The sequence below is a fragment of the Phaseolus vulgaris genome, chromosome 4 (genome assembly GCF_051622355.1).
Source record: "Phaseolus vulgaris cultivar YP4 chromosome 4, ASM5162235v1, whole genome shotgun sequence".
Classification (NCBI taxonomy): domain Eukaryota; kingdom Viridiplantae; phylum Streptophyta; class Magnoliopsida; order Fabales; family Fabaceae; genus Phaseolus; species Phaseolus vulgaris.
The window spans coordinates 42,312,870-42,336,572 of NC_143501.1; the positions used below are offsets into that span (position 1 = coordinate 42,312,870).

At 34.5% G+C, this 23,703-nt stretch overlaps 2 pseudogenes; both read right to left on the reverse strand.

Annotated features, from left to right (window-relative positions):
* Positions 1–476: 476 nt before the first annotated feature.
* Positions 477–1,881, reverse strand: LOC150028096 (receptor-like protein EIX1; annotated as a pseudogene).
* Positions 1,882–10,160: 8,279 nt separating this feature from the next.
* Positions 10,161–11,324, reverse strand: LOC150028097 (receptor-like protein EIX2; annotated as a pseudogene).
* Between the last annotated feature and the right edge of the window lie 12,379 nt (positions 11,325–23,703).

Here is a 23,703-nt window from a genome sequence, read left to right on the forward strand (position 1 = left end):
AATGAAATTGCAAGAATAGGAACCTAAGACATGTTTTAGCTTCGTATGAACATGGAGATGAAAAGAAAAGATGGAGAAGAGAGGAACTTATATGAATGAAGAGCTTGGTTGATGGACACGCCACTTGAAGTATGAATGCTCCAAGATAAGTGTGAATTGCCGCCACTTGAGGGAACCAAGGCTCTCAAGATGAGACTAGGAAGAGGAGAAGACAAGTTCTCACACACTCAATCACCAATTTGTGAGAGTTTTGCTACTTCAAATATCAAATCTAAATTATAAAGTACCCAAGTCCTCCTTTTATAGGAGCAAGGGCCGGTCGTTTAGGTAAAAAATTAAACATAATATGATATTCAAACTAAAGTATTTGATGTTTTTCATAAAATATATACTTCGAAAAACCTTCTAATATTATAAATTATTGTTTCTTTCACTGAATTTGTTTCCTAAATTTGTCATTAATAATAAACCAACAATCACCAACAAAATTGTAGCTTGTACCACATATCATCAAGGAAACAAAAATATACATATCTCCATGATCTATAAATGAACAAAGGAGCAACAATTACCCAGAATCCCACAACAAATCCAAGTGTCATGCTAACAAAAAACCAATTCACTCCATGCTCACGATTCTCTATTCTAGAACGGTCAATATATGAACTTTATTGGTTGGAACTGCAATTGATAAGTAGAGGTGGACCACACAAATTATTTCCAACAAAGTTAGATGCATCAAAGCTTTGAATTTGAGTGCCTGCTGGAATCTTTCCCTTTAAATGGTTATAAGACAAGTCTAGGTAGTCGAGAAAACTCAAATTTGATATGGTTAGAGGGATTTCTCCTGAAAGTTGATTCTTTGAGATATCAATAGATTCTAACAATCTCATATTGCCAATACTTGATGGAATTTGTCCAGATAATTGATTCTTGGATAAATTCAAATATATCAAACCATCCAGATCTGTGATTTCTCTAGGTATTTCTCTTGATAATTTGTTCCTTGATAAATCAATGCTTGTTACCAAACCCAAGATGTTTCTGTACTCAATTCCTACTCCTTTTAGCCAAAGTAGCACACTAACCATACATTCCGAACAGTAATTTGAGATATAATAGGATTCTAAATAGATAACACTATTTGTACTTCTATTCCTAAGTGTCATGACACTCAATTTAATGAAACAAGTGGGTATATTTCTAGACAAATGGTTTTTTGCAAGGTCTACGACTTGAAGGTTACTTATATCACATATTTCATTTGGAATGTGACCAGAAAAGTTGTTTGATCGAAGATAGGATTTTCATATTTAATAACTTTTCTCCAATCCATGGTGAAATAGTCCCTGGAAGATTATTTTCCCCTAGGTTCAATATTATCAATTGATTGTTCTTCTTCAAACTGGTAGGAAATACTCATGAGAGTAAATTCTTACGAATTTGAAAAGATTGCAACATTGCCAAGGAACCCATGGATGGGGATAAGTTCCCAACAAAATGATTATTTTGTAAACTCACATCCACTAGAAATGGCCAAATGTTTCAACAATTTGGTAAATCTCCTGACAAGTTATTTGATGCCAGATTGAGAAATTCCAATGCCATCGGCTTGTCTTGATTTCTACATAAAAAATCATCCATGGATCCATAAAGTGAATTGTTTGAAAGATCTAATTTGTACAGATCATTTGAAAGATAAGGCAATTTTCCATGAAAGTGATTTATGCTTAGATCAACAGTGTAGACAGATATTGGATTTTTTAATGTAGTACTAAGCTCACCATGAATTTGATTACGAGAGAGGTCCAATTAAGAAACTTGAGAAAAGTGTTCCCAAAACCAAGTGGGAATAGTATCTAATATCCCAGTGTTTGACATCAATAAATTTTGTAATCTGTTTTGTGATTGAATCCATGATGGAAAGTTGGGACCCCATTGCCACGAGTTTAAATGCAAGTTGAAAAGCGGAAAAGTAGGATACCAATCGAAACCCACTTTTAAAGTCAAATTATTTCCAGAGGCAAGAATTTGTTGCAACATTGTAAGATTTGCAAGATTATCCTTTGTGACAACTCCTATAAAATAATTATATTCAATTCGAAGATTTACTAATTTAGAGAGTGACCCAATATTTTCAAACAGATTTCCATTGAATTGATTGTGGTTTAGATCGAGAGATCTTAATGATTAAAGTTTTTCAAATGATCTAGGTAGGGTACCACTAATTGAGTTGCCTTGAAGATCAAGTCTGACTAGAGAAGTCAAATTTCCCACAGCATTAGAAATAGTCACATGCAAGTTGTTGTTTTCTAGGTTCAAGATCTTTAGATGATGAAGACTATATAACCCATTAGGTATTGAAGAGGAGAATGAATTTTCACACAAGTCAAGATTTTCAAGGAGTGTGAGGTTTCCAGTGCTATTAGGAATTGGGCCTTCAAAATTGTTAATATTGTTAGGATTACTGCGAAATACACTCATAAATGGATGGAAGTGAATGCAAATAATAAGTGAATTCTAAAAATTCATTTCAAGTGAGTTGAAAGCATAAAGGAATCGATTTTAAAGAGACAAACTTAACAATAAAAAAGGGATATGATTGACTTATAACATACAGCTTGTGGAAATAGGTAGTGGTTGCAAAGCAGTATAACTATTTATGTAGGAGAAAGTAGAAAGTGTGAAAGCACAATGTGTGAACATTTTGTTATCTTTTTTACACAATATTATTTGTTTGTCCCTTTTTCAATTTTTTTCGTTTTCTTTTCTTTTTCACTTTCTCTTTTGTCGTTTGTACATGTCTCATTTTTGTTATGCTTTTCTACAAAAATATTAAAATAAACTAATTAAATTAAATTTCAAATACAGATAAATGAAGGTAAAAATGTTACATCTAAAATTAAGTATTTACATGGAGCTTGAACCTTTCCAATGAGAAAGAAAGTAGTATTTTTTTATATCATATAGAAATTTGAATAAAAATGCTTTCCCTGTATCTAAAACAGAGTACCAAATCCAATTTTAATGCTAATGTAGAACCAATTCGATCTCAAGATATTACAATTTCACATCCAAAAAATAGAAACACAACATTGCCATGAGGGAGAGATGCATATTATGCTTTGTGGGAGAATTTTTCCCAAAAGATTTTTTACTACTATTGAGGTAAAAAAAATAAACATAATATGATATTCAAACTAAAGTATTTGATGTTTAATATATACTTCGAAAACCTTCTAATATTATAAATTATTCTTTCTTTCACTGAATTTTTTTCTGAATTTCTCATTAATAATCAACCAACTGTTGAACCAAGTGGTGTTCAATGTTTTGAAGAATCCAAATCCTTTGAAGGATGTTGAAGCCTCTGCTTTGCTTGATGTTGCTGTGCTGGTTTAAGCTTTGTTCTGGGGTAGTTTAATGTTGTAATCCACCCTTAGATTAAATCTCAAGGAATTAGCATCTCAATCTTTATCAAAGTAAAATGTTTTTCAAACTAAGTTGAAACAACCGATTGTTTTGTCGAAACAACAGATTGTTTACACTTAGGTGTTTTGAGAAAGTTTGAAAATTGTTTTTAAATGGTTAAAACTGTTAAGTAACAAAACAACCGATTGATTCGAGGAAAAAACCGATTGTTTGTTTTATAACCATAACAGAAAAACTGTTTTCTTTGACTGAGCTTTAAATGCTTTAACTGAATACGCTCCAGTCATTAAATGCTTTGACCAATCTATTTTAAATGCAATTAAGAGTTTTTTAAGATTTGATAACAAACTATATCTTTGTATAATTTCAGAAAAACTGTTTTGAAGAAATAAGAATCTTGAGACAAAGTTTTTCACTAAGAGTTTTTCAAAGAGTTATGAGATTGCTTAAGAGTTTAGAGATTGATCAAGGTGCTGGAATAGGATTCTACTTGTATTGATTTCATATATTCATCTGTAACAAGTGTAATCTTTGTAAACTGCTGAACAATTCGTTTGTGTGTTTTGCTGAGATTGGCTGTGTGTTCTTGAGGTGTTCAAGATTAGCAATCTTAGTGTTGGCCAAGGAGAGTGTGTTTCTTGAGGTGTTCAAGGTCATTCTCTTGGTTGTGGTGTAAGTGATCAAGTGGTGATTGCTTAGTGGTTATCCTCAGGGTTTTTGAGAAGACTGGATGTAGCTCTTGTTTGGAGTGAACCAGTATAAACAACTGTGTACAATTTCTCCATCCCTATCTCTTTAATTCAATTTTGATATTTTAAAACTTGTATAAACAACCGATTGTTTCACTAAAACAACCGATTGTTTTTCCAGCTTTGTTCTTTTGCTGTTTTGATTTGAAAAACTGAATCCTTAATCAAAGTTCTTTTGAAAAAATTTCATTCTAAGCTTAAAAGTTTACTAAAATCTTTCTTAAACAATTCACCCCCCCCCCCTCTCGTTTAAGGCCATATATTCTAACAATTGGTATCAGAGCTTGGTTCTTGAAAGTTATTCAAGTTGATCTAAAAATCTTTTTTCTATGGCTGGAAAACTATCTTTTGTGAAGGGTGCTTCAATCTACAAACCACCTTTATTCTGTGGATTGAATTATAAGTTTTGGGAAGCAAGAATGAAAATCTTTATTGAATCTATTGATCAAAGAATTTGGGACTCAATTGAGAATGGTCCTTAAATTCCAAAATTCAAAAAGGATAATTCTTTTATTGCAAAACCTTTGTCCAAATGGACAAAAATGATGAATGTAAGATGGCTCAGCTTGGTAGGTCTGCTCAAAACATTATAGCTTCTGCACTGGATACTAATGAATTTTTTAGGATATCAAAGTGCAAAACTGCTAAGGAAATGTGGGAGACACTCAAGGCTGCTCATCAACCAAAGGAAGCAATGACAAAAAGTCAAGCAAGAAGAAAAAGAAGGAAAAATAAGAAAAGTCTCAATCTTTGCTTCATGGCCAGAAAAGAGGATGACTCAAGTAGTGTAAGTTCATCAAACTCTTCAAACTCTGAAAATTATGGCCAATTACTTCAAGCCTTTCAAGAAACGCATGAAGAAGCCAACCGATTGGCTCTCTTAAACAATCGGTTAAAAAAAAAACAGCTGGCTAGAAAATAGAGTAAAGACACTGGAAGAGGATTTAGAACATTCAAAAATGGATTTTGAAAATCTGGAAATCATTTACAAAAACTCCTCTTGCAAGTGTGATACTCTAGTTTGTGAAAATTGTGAAAATCTTGAAAAGAAGGTCCACTATCTTGTTAAAACAGTGGATAAGCTTTCTAAAGGCCAATCAAACTTTGAGAGTGTGCTAGCATCTCAAAATTGTGTTTTTGGAAAATCTGGATTGGGTTTTAATCCACCAAACAAGCAAGATAGATTTTCAAAATCATTTTCGAAAATGCCAGAAAAACAATCAATTGGACCATCGAAACAACCAATTGTTACATGCTTCTATTGCATGAAAAGATATCAATCTGTGTGATTCTGTAAAATCAGAAAACATGTTGTTTCTAAAGGGCTTATGAAGTGGATTCCCAAGAAAAATAAAGCTTGTATTGATGAGTATAAACCAGATGGACCCACATTCATAAGGGGACCAAACCTATGTACTTGAAAATCTTTTTGTAGGAAATCTTGGAGGAAAGAAAGCAACTTTGGTACTTGGACAGTGGATGCTCCAAGCATATGACAGGGGACAAATCAAAGTTCCTGAGAATATCCTTCAAGCAAGAGGGTCATGTCACCTATGGAGACAACAACAAAGGAAGAATTCTTGGGAGAGGATCCATAGGAGATGAGAGCATCTTGGTGATTCATGATGTGCTCTTTGTTGAAGGCCTAAAACATAATCTACTAAGTATTAGCCAACTATGTGACAAGGGGTATCAAGTGATGTTCAAGACGAACACATGTGAAATCTGTCTACCCAACACCAAAGAGGTAATGTTGGTAGGTAAGAGAGTTAATAATGTGTATCTTTTATATATCTCTTCACCATGTTCAATTGGATGTCTTCTATCCAAGCAAGATGAATCTTGGCTTTGGAATAGAAGAATTGCTCATATTCACATGAATCATTTGAACAAGCTAATATCAAAAGATCTTGTGATTGGGCTGCCAAAACTCAAGTTTGAGAGGGATCACACTTGTGAAGCGTGCCAAAAAGGGAAACAAGTGAAAAGTTCTTTTAAAACCAAAAATGTTGTCTCTTCATTGAGACCCCTTGAACTCCTTCACATGGATCTCTTTGGACCCTCTAGAACTATGAGTCTTGGTGGAAATTATTATGCTCTTGTTATTGTTGATGATTTCTCTAGGTACACTTGGACCTTGTTCTTGGAATCAAAGAGTGATGCCTTTGCTGCATTCAAAAAGCTAGCAAGAAGACTTCAAAACACAAAGAACAACAACATAGGTTCCATAAGGAGTGACCATGGAGGAGAATTTCAAAATGAGAAGTTTGTCAAGTTCTGTGAGAAGTTGGGTATTCTACACAATTTCTCTGAACACCACAGCAAAATGGAGTTGTAGAGAGGAAGAACAGGTCTCTTGAAGAGCTTGCAAGGACAATGCTTAGTGAATCATCACTTCCTAAGTATTTTTGGGCAGATGCAGTGAGCACCTCTTGTTATGTGATGAATAGGGTGCTTATAAGGCCCATTTTGAAGAAAACTCCATATGAACTTTTCAATGGAAGGAAGCCTAACATCAGTCACCTCAAAGTCTATGGCTGTAGTTGTTTCGTTCTCAACAATGGAAAGGAAAGTTTGGAAAAATTTGATGAGAAAGCTGACCTTGGTATTTTCATTGGTTATTCACTCACAAGCCATGCATATAGAGTCTACAACAAAAGGCTGATGACTGTAGAAGAATCAGTTCATGTAGTCTTTGATGAGGTAGATCACAGAATCAGTGAGAACCCAAAGATCAGTGCTGAGGAAGACGAACAGAGCATCAGTTTGGAGAAGCTGGATATCTGAGCAGAAAAACAACCGGTTGATTCGCAGAAACAATCGATTGAAATTTTGCAAAAGAGTGATCTGCCCAAAGAGTGGAGGATTCCTAGAGATCTGTCAGTGGATAACATCATAGGGCAGATAAAGGAAGGTGTCTCCACACGTAGCTCCATCTCAAACTACTGCAGGCACACAACTTTTGTTTCTCAAATTGAACCAAAGTCAATTGAGGAAGCTCTCAAGGATGAGAAGTGGGTTGAAGCTATGCATGAAGAGCTAAATCAATTTGAAAGAAATGAGGTATGGTTTCTTGTCCCTAAAAGAAATGAAATGAATATTATTGGTTCAAAAATGGGTTTTCAGGAACAAGCTAGATGAGGATGGAGTGATCACTAGAAACAAAGCAAGGTTAGTTGCCAAAGGCTACAATCAAGAAGAGGGCATAGACTATGGTGAAACCTTTGCTCCTGTGGCTAGATTGGAGGCTGTGAGGCTGCTGCTGGCTTTTGCTTGTATGAGTGGTTTTAAACTCTTCCAAATGGATGTAAAGAGTGCCTTCTTGAATGGCTACATCAATGAGGAAGTCTATGTAGATCAACCACCGGGCTTTGAAGATCACAAGTATCCCAACCATGTCTTCAAGTTGAAGAAAGCTTTGTATGGACTGAAACAAGCTCCAAGGCAGTGGTATGAGAGGCTTAGCAACTTTTTGCTATCACATGGTTATGAAAGAGGAATGGTAGACAAGACTCTCTTCATCAAGAAGTCAAATGCAGAAATAATTCTTGTGCAAATCTATGTTGATGACATCATCTTTGGTGCTACACAAGATAGGTTGTGTGAAGAATTTGTGGTTGCAATGAAAGGTGAGTTTGAAATGTCTATGATGGGAGAACTATCTTTCTTTCTTGGTTTGCAGGTTAAACAAACAAAGGATGGGATTTTCTTAAGTCAATCAAAGTATTGCAAGGAGATTCTCAAAAAGTTTGAAATGGAAAATTGCAAAGAGGCAAGCACTCCAATGCCATCAAGCTGCTACATGGATGCGGATGCTGCTGGAAAGAGTATAGATCAAACAAAATACAGAGGTTTGATTGGAACATTGCTTTATCTAACAGCAAGTAGGCCGGACATCATGTTTGCGGTGTGTCTATGTGCAAGATATCAAGCAAATCCTAAAGAACCACACTTCAAAGCTGCAAAAAGGATTATGAAATACCTCAAAGGAACATCATCTGTAGGACTATGGTATCCTTCTCATTCTCCAATACATTTAATTGGTTATTCAGATTCTGACTTTGCAGGTTGCAAGCTAGATAGAAAGAGCACAAGTGGCACTTGTCACCTTTTTGGCTCAAGCCTAATCTCATGGCATAGCAAGAAGCAAGCATGTGTTGCTCTCTCTACTGCTGAGGCAGAATATATAGCTGCTGGTAGCTGCTGTGCACAGATCCTATGTTTCAAACAACAACTTGTAGATTTTGGTTTACAAATCAGCAAAGTTCCTTTGATGTGTGATAACACAAGTGCAATTAATCTTACCAAAAATCAAATCCAGCACTCAAGGACCAAACATATTGAAATAAGACATCATTTCATCAGAGATCATGTGCAAAATGGGAACTGTGAAGTGAAGTTTGTGGAGACCAAACTGCAGCTAGCTGACATCTTCACAAAGCCTTTACCAAAAGAGAGGTTTTTCTTCTTAAGAAATGAGTTAGGTATTCTTGATCTTAATAATCTCTCTTAAGTCTGTTTTTCGCACATGTTAAAGTCTATTTGTGAAGACAAATAGGGGGAGAATTATTGGTTCTTGTATATCTGTGTCTTATATGCATAAAATGTTTAAATCTCTGATTATAAAAGTGTTTTCTGCTGTTGCTGATAGAAACAACCGATTGTTTCGTGTAAACAACAGATTGTTTATTATGTTAAATGAGTTATAATCTAACTTGCTGCTGTAAGAAGCTTTGGTTAGTATAAATGTTTTTTTGCAGGAACCGCTTCAGATTTAATCAGTACAACACAAGCATCAGGGATTTGCCTTCATCAAATAGGGGGAGATTGTTGAACCAAGTGGTGTTCAATGTTTTGAAGAATCCAAATCCTTTGAAGGATGTTGAAGCCTCTGCTTTGCTTGATGTTGCTGTGCTGGTTTAAGCTTTGTTCTGGGGTAGTTTAATGTTGTAATCCACCCTTAGATTAAATCTCAAGGAATTAGCATCTCAATCTTTATCAAAGTAAAATGTTTTTCAAACTAAGTTGAAACAACCGATTGTTTTGTCGAAACAACCGATTGTTTACACTTAGGTGTTTTGAGAAAGTTTGAAAATTGTTTTTAAATGGTTAAAAATGTTAAGTAACAAAAAAACCGATTGATTCGAGGAAACAACCGATTGTTTGTTTTATAACCATAACAGAAAAAATGTTTTCTTTGACTGAGCTTTAAATGCTTTAACTGAATACGCTCCAGTCATTAAATGCTTTGACCAATCTATTTTAAATGCAATTAAGAGTTTGTTAAGATTTGATAACAAACTATATCTTTGTATAATTTCAGAAAAACTGTTTTGAAGAAATAAGAATCTTGAGACAAAATTTTTCACTAAGAGTTTTTCAAAGAGTTATGAGATTGCTTAAGAGTTTAGAGATTGATCAAGGTGCTGGAATAGGATTCTACTTGTATTGATTTCAGATATTCATCTGTAACAAGTGTAATCTTTGTAAACTGCTGAACAATTCGTTTGTGTGTTTTGCTGAGATTGGTTGTGTGTTCTTGAGGTGTTCAAGATCAGCAATCTTAGTGTTGGCCAAGGAGAGTGTGTTTCTTGAGGTGTTCAAGGTCATTCTCTTGGTTGTGGTGTAAGTGATCAAGTGGTGATTGCTTAGTGGTTATCCTCAGGGTTTTTGAGAAGACTGGGTGTAGCTCTTGTTTGGAGTGAACCAGTATAAACAATTGTGTACAATTTCTCTATCCCTATCTCTTTAATTCAGTTTTGATATTTTAAAACTGGTATAAACAACCGATTGTTTCACTAAAACAACCGATTGTTTTTCCAGCTTTGTGTTTTTGCTGTTTTGATTTGAAAAACTGAATCCTTAATCAAGGTTCTTTTGAAGAATTTTCATTCTAAGCTTAATAGTTTACTAAAATCTTTCTTAAACAATTCACCCCCCCCCCCTCTCGTTTAAGGCCATATATTCTAACACCAACAATCACCAACAAGATTGTAGCTTGTACCACATATCATCAAGGAAACAAAAATATGCATATCTCTATGATCTATAAATGAATAAAGGAGCAACAATTAACCAGAATCCCACAAGAAATCCAAGTGCCATGCTAACAAAAAACCAATTCACTCCATGCTCACCATTCTTTGTTCCAGAGTGGTCAATATATGGACTTTGTTGGTTGGAACTGCAATTGATAAGTAGAGGTGGACCACACAAATTATTTCCAACAAAGTCTATTGCTTCAAAGCTTTGAATTTGAATGCCTGTTGGAATATGTCCCTTTAAATGGTTATAAGACAAGTCTAGGTGCTTGAGAAAGTTTAAATTTGATATGGTTAGAGGGATTTCTCCTGAAAGTTGATTCTTTGAGATATCAATGGATTCTAACATTCTCATATTGCCAATACTTGGTGGAATTTGACCAGATAATTGATTCTTGGATAAATTCAAATATATCAAACCATCTAGATCTGTGATTTCTCTAGGTATTTCTCTTAATAATTTGTTCCTTGATAGATCAATGCTTGTTACCAGACCCAAGATGTCTCTGTACTCAATTCCTACTCCTTTTAGCCAAAGTAGCACACTAACCATATGTTCGGAAGTGTAATCTAGAGTATAAGGTTTGGAATAGATACCACTATGTCTACTTATATTCCTAAGTCTCATGACACTCAATTTATTGAAACAAGTAGGTATATTTCCAAACAAATGATTTTCTGCAAGATCTACAACCTGAAGGAGACTCATATCACATATTTCATTTGGAATGTGACCTGAAAAGTTGTTTGATCGAAGACAAAGGATTTTCAAATTTGATAACTTTTTTCCAACCCATAGTGGAATAGTCCCTGAAAGATTATTTTCCCTTAGGTCCAATATTATCAATTGGCTGTTCTTCTTCAAACTGGTAGGAAATACTCCTGAGAGAAAATTCTTACAAATTTGAAAAGATTGCAAACTTGCCAAGGAACCCATGGATGGGGGTAAGTTCCCAACAAAATGATTATTTTGTAAACTCACATCCACTATAAATGGCCAAATATTCCAACAATTTGGTAAATCTCTGGACAAGTTATTTGATGCAAGATTGAGAAATTCCAATGTCATCGACTTGTCTAGATTTCTACATAAAAAAATCATCCATGGGTTCAAAAAGTAAATAACAACCAAATTTAGAGATAAAAAGAATTAATCATTGACTAAATTAGATACTATTTTAGAGTAAAAATTTATTGATATTTAATGTGGTTTATATTATTAACAAGAATTTATAAAATTGTTTATAAGTTGATATATAAATTAACTACCGAAGTTTTAACTACTAATATTTTAGATTCTAAATTAGTCTTTAAAAGATTAATATAGATTAATTTAGAATCACTACAAGAAAAAGTGCTTTTAGAAACTAAATTTTTGGTTTCTAAAATGATAAAATTAGTTACTAACTTAATTAGAGACTAATTTAGAAACTAATAGTCTTAAGTGGCTAAACTCATGGTCGCTAATTTTAGATACCAATTTAGATTCTAATTTAAAAACCAATTTAGTTACCATTAAATAAAAACCAATTTAGTGACCAAAAATATAGAAACTAATTTAGTGATCAATTATTTAGAAACCAAATTAACAACTATTTTTTTTTAAACCAATTTAGTGACCAAAATATATAGAAACTTATTTAGTGACCAAATATATAAATAAAAAAAATGTCACTTATTGGTCTCTAAATAATGTAATTTATTATAATATATATATATATATATATATATATATATATATTTTATTATTATTATTTATTTATTTATTTTATATTTAGTTTTTTATTTCTATTTATTTTATTTTTTATCAAGTGTAAAAATCAATTCATTTAGGTGTGGTAAAGGAAACATTCTATTGATAAAGCTTACATATGTATTGTCAAATCTCTTAGGATTAAGAATGTAATTCACTGCAGTTCTGGATAAACATGAATAAAAAAACTCAATTACATTTCAATTTCAACTTTGATTTGCTACAGCCCCCAAACAACAGTACGGTACTCACAATCTTTTGTGTATCAATTGACATTACATAGCATGGAACTTTCAACCAAATAGTAAACCAAATAGGTAAACAAGCCTGCATGAGATAAATACCCAAAATCCACCTAAAAGCACAAAATCCACCGGGACGAAGAATACAGTGCATTTCCATGAGATAAATACCACCTAAAAGCACATGAGAATATCCCCCATTAGAGAGTGACTAAAAAATTAGAGTGAACTTAGATACTAGTTAACAAGTCACGTATAAACACCAAAATTGGAATTAAATTGAATGCTTGAGTTTATGTAAAATCTTAGCTAGAGGATGAAGGTCCTATTGCATACCATCTCATCAATTATCATTGATCACCCATCAACCAAGGGAAACAAAATCATAAAATGTGTTGGCTTTACATTAATTAAGTGCAAGGCACTAAAAAAGCTGGATAACATAAATAGGAATGAATTCTGTTTGATTGATAAAATTCAATTTGCATAGAAAATTTACCAAATTCCGTCCATGGGATGAGGCATCTGGAGCTATGAGCCATGTCAAAGGAGTTTGATGGGAAAGGAAGTTTCTGTGTAGATATGACACCAAGAATAGCTGGTATTCCACGCTCTAGAGCAAATTGAACTTGAGCTTCATGGTTATCTCTTGGAGCAAGAGAAACTGTTGGAATCCCCTGATCCAACAAATCACCACCCCCAGCTAGCAACCTACAATAAATCAGAGTTAAGTTATTAACTTTGAAATAAACCTCAAGAAAAAGAGGTTATGAGTAAACTCACCCCACAACCAGTATCAATGGCAGTTCTCACTGTCCCATCTTTCATTTCTGGGATTAGTTCTTGCATCATATCAACATATTCCCCAACACCATTGGGAAACATAATACCCCCACCTGGAAATAGAAATTTCTACCCTTCCTTAATCAACCAATGTTGGTTAGACTTCTGCTTGTTGATCCAGTCATAGGGCACATTCCTGACATTAATGTAACAGAAAAGCTAAACAAGTGGATAACATTTATAGTTAACTCATTCAGTCTTTTGCTTTTTAACTCATAAAGCATATAACATTATACATGTACCAACACTCATCTCTGCTCTTTGGCCATCTGATTAGAGGCTCATCTGGTGGAGGAACCAAACATTCCTTCCTCTCAAAAATTGGAGGCCAATGGCGTTCTAACAAAGAAAGCCGGAACGTGCCATATTTTCTCCATCTCTGTAAAATTATGCATGCTCAATCAACAATGAAAATTAAGCATCAACAAATGACTACCATTTGCGAAGCCTGCATTGAGATAGTACATGGAATATATTATCAAATGGCTGCAAAATTGACATGGCTAAAAAAATAGAACACAAATACAAATTGAGATAATACTATGGACTTTTTTTTAGAAAAAACAAAATAACCCATCAAACTGCATTTTTATTTAAAATAATTTATTAAATTTTTAATTTAAATAATATTTTGAATTTATCATTAATTTAATTTTATATTTAAATAATATTAAAATATTATTTTTAATGTAATTTTTAAATTGATATAATTATTTTAATATTATACTAAAATTAATAAATTTATTCATATCAATTTAAAATATTTTATAAATTAATAATTAATTTTATAAAATTTAATTACTCCAAAATTAGTATCTAAATTCAAATAATAATGACTAAAAATTAAAGCATCTAATTATATAGGATGATTAGAGACTAAAAATTAGTTTCCAAAATAAATTAAAAGTGACTAAAAAAATGTTTCCAATTACATCTTAACAAGAAACTAAAAAAATGTCTCTAATAAAAACATTTTTTTATTTTTATTATTAGCAACAAAAAATATAGTATCTAATTATATTACAATTTTTATTAATAATAGATACCATTTTAGTAACCAATAATTTTTAGTTTATAAAATGGTATCTAAATTAGTTACTATAGAAACTATTTATTTTTGGTTTCTAAATCGGTTATCATTCCATCATTTTCTTGTAGTGAATATAAATTAGTTAGTAGTTAGTGATGCCTAATATGAAAATTTTTTATAAAAAAAACTAGTTAGTAGTTAAAACTTTGATAATTAATGTTTAGATATTACTTTATAAACTTTTATTAATAATAGAAATTATTTACCAATAATTTTTTAATTTATAAAATGATCTCTAATTTAATTTTTTATCTCTAAAATTATTTAATTAATGATGTAGTGTTTCTCACCTCAAAGTTATCATAAGCATTCAGGAAAACATTTTATTCCTTTATTTTAAACGTTATTTTAGTCAGAATTACTTATATAATACATGTTTAAACTTTTGTCTGGTATAATTTTATTTATTTTTATTATTTTATCTAACATATTACCAAATTTTTATTATTTTATGTTATTTAGTGTTTTATATATATGCATAGGCCTTTTTCTGATGAGATTAGTTTATAATTAATAAATGTTGAAATTTACGCACTTAAGCATCTGATATGCAAGCCCATGCAATTGTTCCATTAATATTGTATTTCTTTATTTGATTTTATTATACTGTATATGGACTTCATGTTGAGCTCATAAGCTTAAAATAAACAATTTTTTATGTTATGTTAGGTGTTATGAGTTTTTTCACATTTCTTATTTGTTTATTTTCTTTTATGTTTCATTGCTGTTTTTTATTTTTATTTTACCAGCATAGTTATTTGTAGCTTAACCCTATTGATTTTAATTAATTGATTTCTATTTCACTTATTTTTTAACTTTCCTCTTAATTTTTCTCGTAATGCTTTATGTTTGGGAAACAATTTCTTATCTTCTGCATTAAAGAATATGATGGGATATGGATTGATGGTGATATGGAAGCTTGTTTTCTTCTCACAGCTTTTTAACTTACTTTGCAAGGTAGAAAAAGTAGTGCAAAGACTTGACTAAAGATGGCTTTTCGTAGTAACCCTTGGGTTAGAAAAATATAGAGTTTCTAAAAAAATGTCATAAAAAATTCATTTTACAGCTTTTTTTTTATCGGCATAAAACTAAATAAATGTGAACCACTTTAGGGGTGGTCCAACCTTTATGCAGAAATTCCTCATTAGCAACCCCCTCTAGACATACACCCACATATATCTATAAAGACCACTTCCAATAAAATACAAACACCCAAGATACTTTGTTTAAACACCTAATAGAGTACAACCTTACATCATCCTCATACAAACCAGAGAATCAAGACACCAATATGAAAAGGAGAAATACACAGAATGTGACTTAGACGTAACCCAAGACCAAGCCTTTAGTTGAACCAAAGCAAACACTTCCAAAACATCAACTACACCCCCCTTGAAGATTGCATTGTTTTTATGTTTCCAAACCTGATTGACTACTGCAATCCATATCACTCCCCAAACCTCAGTTATTGAAGCAAACACATTACTCATCCTAAAGTGGGAAAATTTTAACAATGGAACATTATGGAACACCATTTGCACACCCAACCATTCACAACAATAACTCGACAAAAGCCAAGCAAATCTACACTCGAAGAACAAATGGGTCAACCTCGGAAAGGCACCCTTCAAAACCCCACAACCCGCCCAATAATCTTCCCAAAACAAAACATCCTTCCTAGTACCAAGCTTCCAATCAACCATATCTTCAAAATTTCGATCCCATCCTTCCAAACTCCATACCTCCCTCAAAACATTCCACCACAGAGTCCTTGCTATCCTTCCCTTTCTCTCTCAAACTTCTCCAACCCCCGTACTTGGAGACAATGATCTCCTTCCACAATCCCTCCTTATCTGACCCCAAATGCCATATCCATTTACCAAGTAACGCCAAGTTAAAAGTCCTTAAAGTCAATAATACCAAGACCACCATCCTCACGAGCTTCACACACCTTTTTCCACGAAGCCCAAGCAACCTTTCTTCCATCAGAACCCCACCCCCATAAGAAAATCCTTTGGATTCTTACAATCTCATTTGCCACCACACAAGGCATCTTGAATAAAGAAAGGTAGAACAGAGAAATAGAAGAAAGTACCGACTTAATCAAGCAAATCCTCCCCGCCATAGGCAAGAGCCTACCTTTCCACCTACTTAATCTTCTCTTCACTCTATCGACCACCCCATCCCAAAACGTCCTTCTCTTATGACACCCTTCCACCCGCAAACCCAAATATACAAAAGGAATTTCCAACACCTCACAATTAAGAATTGCCGCGAAACGCTAAATCGTTATCTGCTCAATCCCCAAACAGCTTATCTTGCTCTTCATAAAGTTCACCTTAAGCCCAGAAGATAGTTCAAAGCAATTCAAAGCCACCTTTATATTGAAAACACTTTTAACATTTGCTTCACAAAAGAACACAGTATCATCAGCGTATTGCAACATGTTTACCTTCACTTTCTCCCTACCAATCTCTAGGCTATCAATCAAATTCTTCGCAACCGCCATCCTGGATACTCCCGCCAAACCTTCTACCGCAATAAGGAACAAAAACAAAGCTAACGGATCCCACTGTCGAAGTCCTTTATGATGGAGATGTGCCTTCATAGTTTTCGGATTTTGTTAGTGAATGGCAGAAGCATCATGGATTGAAGATAAAGCAAGGTCCTCCTAAGAGTGGTGGTGACCTTGAAGGTGCACGAGAGGTAGGGATTGAGACTGGTGAGGCAAACTCTACTTGGAAAGGGGAAATTTGTGAAGATTAAAAGCCTAACCTAGGAGGTTTTGGGCAAGAAGTGAAATTGACACAATTTGGCAGCAATTCACTAAGTATATTAATCTTACAAAATGAGAGTCAAGCACCTCAATTTATAGTGTTTAGAGTGCTGGAAATTCAAAAGAAAGTGGAGGGAAATTTAAATGAATTCCCTCCCAAAAGTGGAGCCTAAATGAGCACATGGGGAGGGGTGTGTCTAGTTTGTATGCTCACCCCCTCCATGGGCTTTCTAGACTGGCCTAGATAAATTTATAGGTTTTTAGAAACTCTAAGTTTACCTAGGTTGGTGCTTTAGGTGCCAAAATTAATTCTAAGAAAAATTACAAATAAATTTCCTATGCTAATTTTGACAATAAATTAAAGTTTCCTACACTAGAGTTTATGGCATTTGAACATGTAAAAGAACGTCTTCTTGGATCCTCTTGGCCATAACTCTAGGGGTTGGCCCAAATCCACCCTTTGGTGGGCTTGCATGTGGGCTTGTGTTTGGGTCTCTTCCATCACTTTCTTAGGAAAGAACTCCTTAGTCAGGCTACCATTCACGAGAACTAACATAGATGCAGACTCTAAACATCCCTTAATCCACTGAATCCATTTGTCACAGAAACCAACCTTTTCTAACATGTAATAAATGAACTCCCATCTCACAGAATCGTACGCCTTCTCGAAATCAACTTTGAAGAACACACACCTTTTCTTCCTTCTCTTCATCTCCTCCAAAACTTCATTGGCAACTACAACACTGTCCAATAAACCCCTTCCTTCAAGAAAAGCGGACTGCTTGACATCAACGACTTTGCTAATCACCTTTTTTCAGTCGTAATGACAACGCCTTCGAGATAATTTTATACAAGCATCTGACCAACGAGATAGGTATAAACTCCCTGAGTTGTTAAGGATTCTCATTTTTTGGAATCAGACATAAGAACGACGCATTTGAACCCCGGAGCCATTTATTGCAAGCCTCGAAGTCCTTCACTGCCGCCATTATATTCGCTTTAATGAACTCCCAGCAGAACTTTATGAAACCCAAATTGAAGCCATCTGGACCAGGACTCTTCGAACTCTCACAACTCCACACTGCATCCTTAATTTCCTCTTCTAAAAAAGCTTCAACCAGCATCTGATTATCCTCCTTAGAAATAGAATTAAACTTGACATTATCCAACTTAACCGACAAATCTTCATTCCCTACAAATCTAGCTTCAAAAAATTCTCTAACCTTATCTTTAACTTCATCTTTATTCTCGCACCATCTACCATTCTCTAGCACCCCATGTAACTCGTTCTTAGCCTTCCTCCATTTAACTGACGAGTGGAAGAACTTTGTATTAAGGTCTCCTTGCTTCAACCACTTTTGCCTTGCCTTTTGCTTTACAATCGCCTCTTGCTTAAAAAGATTTTTGTTAAACTCTACTACTAATGTCTTTCTTTCCTCCCTCTCGAGCTCATTTAGGTCAAATTCATCGTCCCTTTCATCCAATTCCCTATTCCTTTTTTGTAATCCTTCACCAGCTTGGTTAACATCCCCAAAAATCGTTTTATTCCATACTTTTAAATCTGCTTTCAGTTTCTTTAGTTTTTCTTTGAAAATATAAATTCCTCCACCTTGCACCTCGTAACTGGGCCATCTTTCTTTCAAAAAAACCTTAAATCTATTATCGCTCTGCCAAACATCCAAACTCCTGAACGGTTCGAACCCCAATCAACGTACTCATCCTTTATGACGATTGCGCAATGATCAAAAACAGATCTACTAAAAAAGAATTGTTTACAATGCAGCCACACCTCAACCCATTCCTTTCACACAAGAACCCTGTCAATTCTACTCTTCACTAACACATTTGGTTTGTACCACGTGTACTTTCTACGAATCATCGGGATATCTACCAATTCAACTTTCTCAATAAAAGCATTAAAACCATCTATTTCTCTACTGTAGTCGGATACAGACATCAGACTTTTCATCTTCTCCTATCTTCAGATAGAATTAAAGTCTCCCACTACACACCAAGCCTTAGACAATTGTAACGACCTATGGTTGCAAATCTCCTCCCAAATCGCCTTCTTTTCTCGTAACATACCAGAACAATACACGTTCACAATTATGACAAGGACCTCCATTCCGACCTTTCAATCCCCTTCAATGATAGTAAAATTCCTACCATTAATAAACCTGGACATCTGAAAACAATTTTTTCAATGATAGTAAAATTCCTACCATTAATAAACCTGGACATCTGAAAACAATTTTTTCTCCATATCGTAATGATACCCCCGACACTATTGTTTGCTCCATTCTCAACCCACTCTATTTCCTATCCCCTTATATTCATACTAATTTTCTTCATCAATATTCACACTAACTCCCCCTATCATTCCTCAAGCTACAACTATCCCGATTTTCCAAACTTTAAGCTACTGATAACAACATCTTCCGAGGAAGATGTGAAACCCATTTCCTTATCGACCTTCCAGACTCTGAGAGCCTCGAACTCTTCATGTTTCATCTTGTATATTCTGTTACAATTATCCATTGCACTGTCTGACATGAAAATCAGAATTGTCCTCAACGTCGGCTTCTGAACCAATAAATCTGCTTGAATCACCCTCACATCAACAAGATTACTCTCATTGAAAGGAGAGAGCGCCAAATTTGGCACTTTCTCACTGATCTCCTCCACTTCTCTTGATGCTAAACACGACAAACTACTGCCCACAATTACCTCCCTAAAACAGCTCAGGTCCTTTACATTCTCCAAACTCTCAATCCGAGCAACTTTAAAACAACATTTTGGACTGCCATACAACCATGGTCTTTCCTCGCCACCCATCCTCACCTGCTCCGACACACCCTCTTCGACGGCCACCTCCAGCACCTCTGTCCTGTGTTGGTAGCAAAAGAGTAGAACCTTCGTGATTCAAAAATTCCACCCTCATCGGAGATCGGTCCCCTTCTTCTAATAGTGTCTCCGGAACTCCCGTCCCTCTACTAGCTCCGTCCTCCACGCTTGCCACTTCTGAACCCTACACCTTGATTGGAGAGGTTTTCGGCATCACAACATCTTCCGCTGCACCACTACGGACAAGCCCATCTTCAACCAATGGCATCTCTATTCCGGCATCTCCCACAGCTACCCCTCTAGATTGCTCTGCCTCCACAGCTGTTGGCCCCGACCCATTAAAAACTCCCACCTCATTTCCCCTAGGAAACCCCGCACACCAATCTTCACCACACCTATCCACATTGTCTTTAATTTGCATTCCTTCAACAGACCATTCCACGTAATCATTAATTTCCTCTTCATGGTTTCCATAATGGCACATTGCATGCGTCCCACCGCTTCCTTGATGCCAACTTGCATGCTCCATTATACTTGATTTACCCTTATTCACTCCCTCAACTACCTTTGATGAAATCGAGGAACCATAAAGGCATTGCCCAAGGCGTGACACACCTTGCCCATCAATTACCTTACCAACCTTAGTTTCTTCTCCTACACCCATTATGTTATTTACTACCGAATTAATGACTGGTTTTTGGTGAACCACCCCACGACTAGATTCTCCCATCACCCCTGGAAATTGGACCGTCAACTCCTCACCTATTCCTCTTCAATTTTCGACGTCGGAAAAATAACCCACAGAGTCGTCCCTGCCGCCATCTTCTTCCGAACTAGCGACGAACTCGGTATTGAAACGTCTCCCCCACCTACTGAAGAAACTTCTTATCTTATGATCCGTCGTGCTCGACTCCTCCTCAAAAAACACCATGCAAGATATATCATTAATACTCACCTCCCTCTTCAAACATGGCAAACCGCCTACCAGAATACTAACCTGAAGACAAACGTAGTCCAACACTTCCCTAGCTAACGTCGCCTGATCCACCTCTACCACCTTCCCCACCAGCGCCCCAACTCATTCAAAATAATTCCTACTCCAAAGATGCAAAGGGACACCTCTACATCTAACCCATGCAAACCTCTCTTTGACTGTAAATGAATTGTCCCACGGAACAATCGAAATAAACAATCTCGCGAACCATGCTTTATTTTCTCCAATTAGATTTCCAATAAGTCATTCCTCATCATAACACAATAACACAAACTTGTCCCCTAAATATCTTAGTCGCACTACGCCGAAACCTCCCAAGATAAAACTTTCTTTAAGCAGCTGCATATTTAGAGGCTCTAAGAGACAACCGACATAACAGTTGGTTAGCCAAGAAGATGACTCCACCTCAACTCTAAATTGAGTCACAAATTCCTCTGAATGAGGCTGACTCACATTCTTTTACGACACCACGTGTGCAAAAGTGACCTGCTGTTGCACATGTTCCCTCCTCTTCCAAACAGAGCCAAATTGCGTTGTCCTCTTCTTCTGTTGCTTTAACTCTCTTATCCTCCTAGTAAACCGAGGTTGGTCACCTCTCGCCTTGGACGCCCTCTCAAGCCTGCTATATTTGGATAGATTCACTTGAACTTTCCATGTACCAATCCATATAGAATTCAATTTCTTTTCCAACGCATATGTGTCTACCACTCCTTGGAACCTAATAAATCCAAACCTCCGATTTCTAGAGTTGAGCTTACTAAAAATGAACACATCCAAAACCCGTCCCCACTCTGAAAAACCTTCCACAAATCCATTTCGAAGAAATGGTCAGGGAAGTTTGTGAAGAAAAAGGAAATATCCGCCATAACACCATCCCTCCCCTCACCGAAGTCCTTCTCTCTCCTCACTCTCGCTTGATGAAAAACAGCAAAAAGATTAATTGAGTAACTTGTGAGTGAGATGAAAATGGGTCATAAGCATGCGCATACAACAATATCCAACCAGTCCCAAAGCTTCCACTGCATCTCTGCAATACATCACTAGGTTACTATTGAGACATCAAAACTAATCTTTCCATTAAGGAATCCATTTTACAAATTTTATTTTGCCTAAACCAACTAATGTAACGGTAACTTTCGAAGAGATGATTAGAAGCCATAATTGACCTAAGAATATGGAAGAAGTTGTTGAAGAAGGGAGGAGACTTGAAAATTAGGAGTTTAAGAAAGGATATGGATAAAAAGGCTTATAGAAGAAATCTAATATTAATTTTGTCTTTTCTAATTTTTAATTATTTCTCTTTTTCCATATGTCTAACTTTTATTGACTCTTTATTTTACATTTTGTCTTTTTAGTTAGACCTAAAAAATCAGTGTATTTTGTTATATATTTAGAACTCTCTACTTTTATTTCAGAAAGAAAAAAAAATGGAAAAAATATTCCTTCTCGATAAAATAATATTTCTTAGTGTTTCTAAACTTTGCTTAATACTTTCCAACAATATTGATACTTTTCAATCTTTCACAATACTTCTCAACAAGACTAATATTTCTCAATAAAAACCAAGTACTTGTCGAATCTTGCAAGACTAAAAATTCTTGGCAAGCCTTCAAATTAAAATGACAAGGAATTATATTAAAATATAAATTATATATATTATATTTATAATATTATTCATATTAAGCTTAAAGAATATGATGGGATATGGATTGATGGTGATATGGATGCTTGTTTTCTTCTCACAGCTTTTTAACTTACTTTGCAAGGTAGAAAAAGTAGTGCAAAGACTTGATAAAGTTGGCCTTTCGTAGTAACCCATGGGTTAGAAAATTAATAACACTAATTGATAGTGTAAATAGATTAAAAAAAATGACTATAGCATAGAGACTTTAAATTGATAGTCTTTGTTGTTCTGTCCTTTCTATGATTAGCAAATTTGCTCAAGAAAAGGAAAAAAAAAATGATACAAAGACTTAGTGGTGCATATTTTATGGGTTGAAAATTAATTCACCCATGACTAGGAAAATGAAAAAAATGAAAACATTAAGTTGTGAATATTTGTACATTTTAACCTTTAAACCTCAATTATATAATGAATAAAGCTTAGATTTGGGATTTAAATATTTTGAGTTTTGATGCTTTAAGGATTAATGAAATTGTACTTACCCATATTTCATATATTTAAAATATAGTTTAAACATATTATGAATTAATTTATTAATAATAACATCCTAAAATTTAATATTTATATCTTTAACCGAACGATAATAATATTTAATCTACATAAGAACAATTTATAATAGGAGGGAGACTTGCTTCAACTCGTTATAATATATAAATTCTTAATTACTTTTTGTCATAAATAAACTAACTAAATAACTTACAAATATTTGATTAAAAATAACTTAATTTTAATTATCTATGATTTCACCTGATACATCTTCTAGATAATATTGTTTTGTAAAATTTCCTTATAACAATTTATTGCTTATAAATTCAAACAGTATTTGTTCTTACAAAAAGGTCGAGAACTCTTGTTCAAGCTAATAACACAATCTTCACAGGTTGACCTTTCTAATGGTTCTTTTGGTTTCTCCTTTCTTGGTTGGGCTCTCCAAGTTGAGCTTTCGGCTTCTACTTCACAAATAGGTGTGTGTACCTGCAAGGCGCTCCGATGCCAAGGTCAAAAATAGTTTTACATTCATCAGATAAAAATTCACTCTGCCTTACCACTTGGTTGATCCTCTATTTATAGGGTTTTCTTATTGGGTTTATACTTTGTTTGGGCCTTTCTTTCTACACTCCATTATTATTTTTAACACATCCATTGATTTGGGCTTTTACAGATTTGGACTTTGCTACAGTGATTATACATATATGTTTATTTTATCCTCTATGTAATAGTAGTTCTCGACATAACCTTTCGATATATTCTCTCG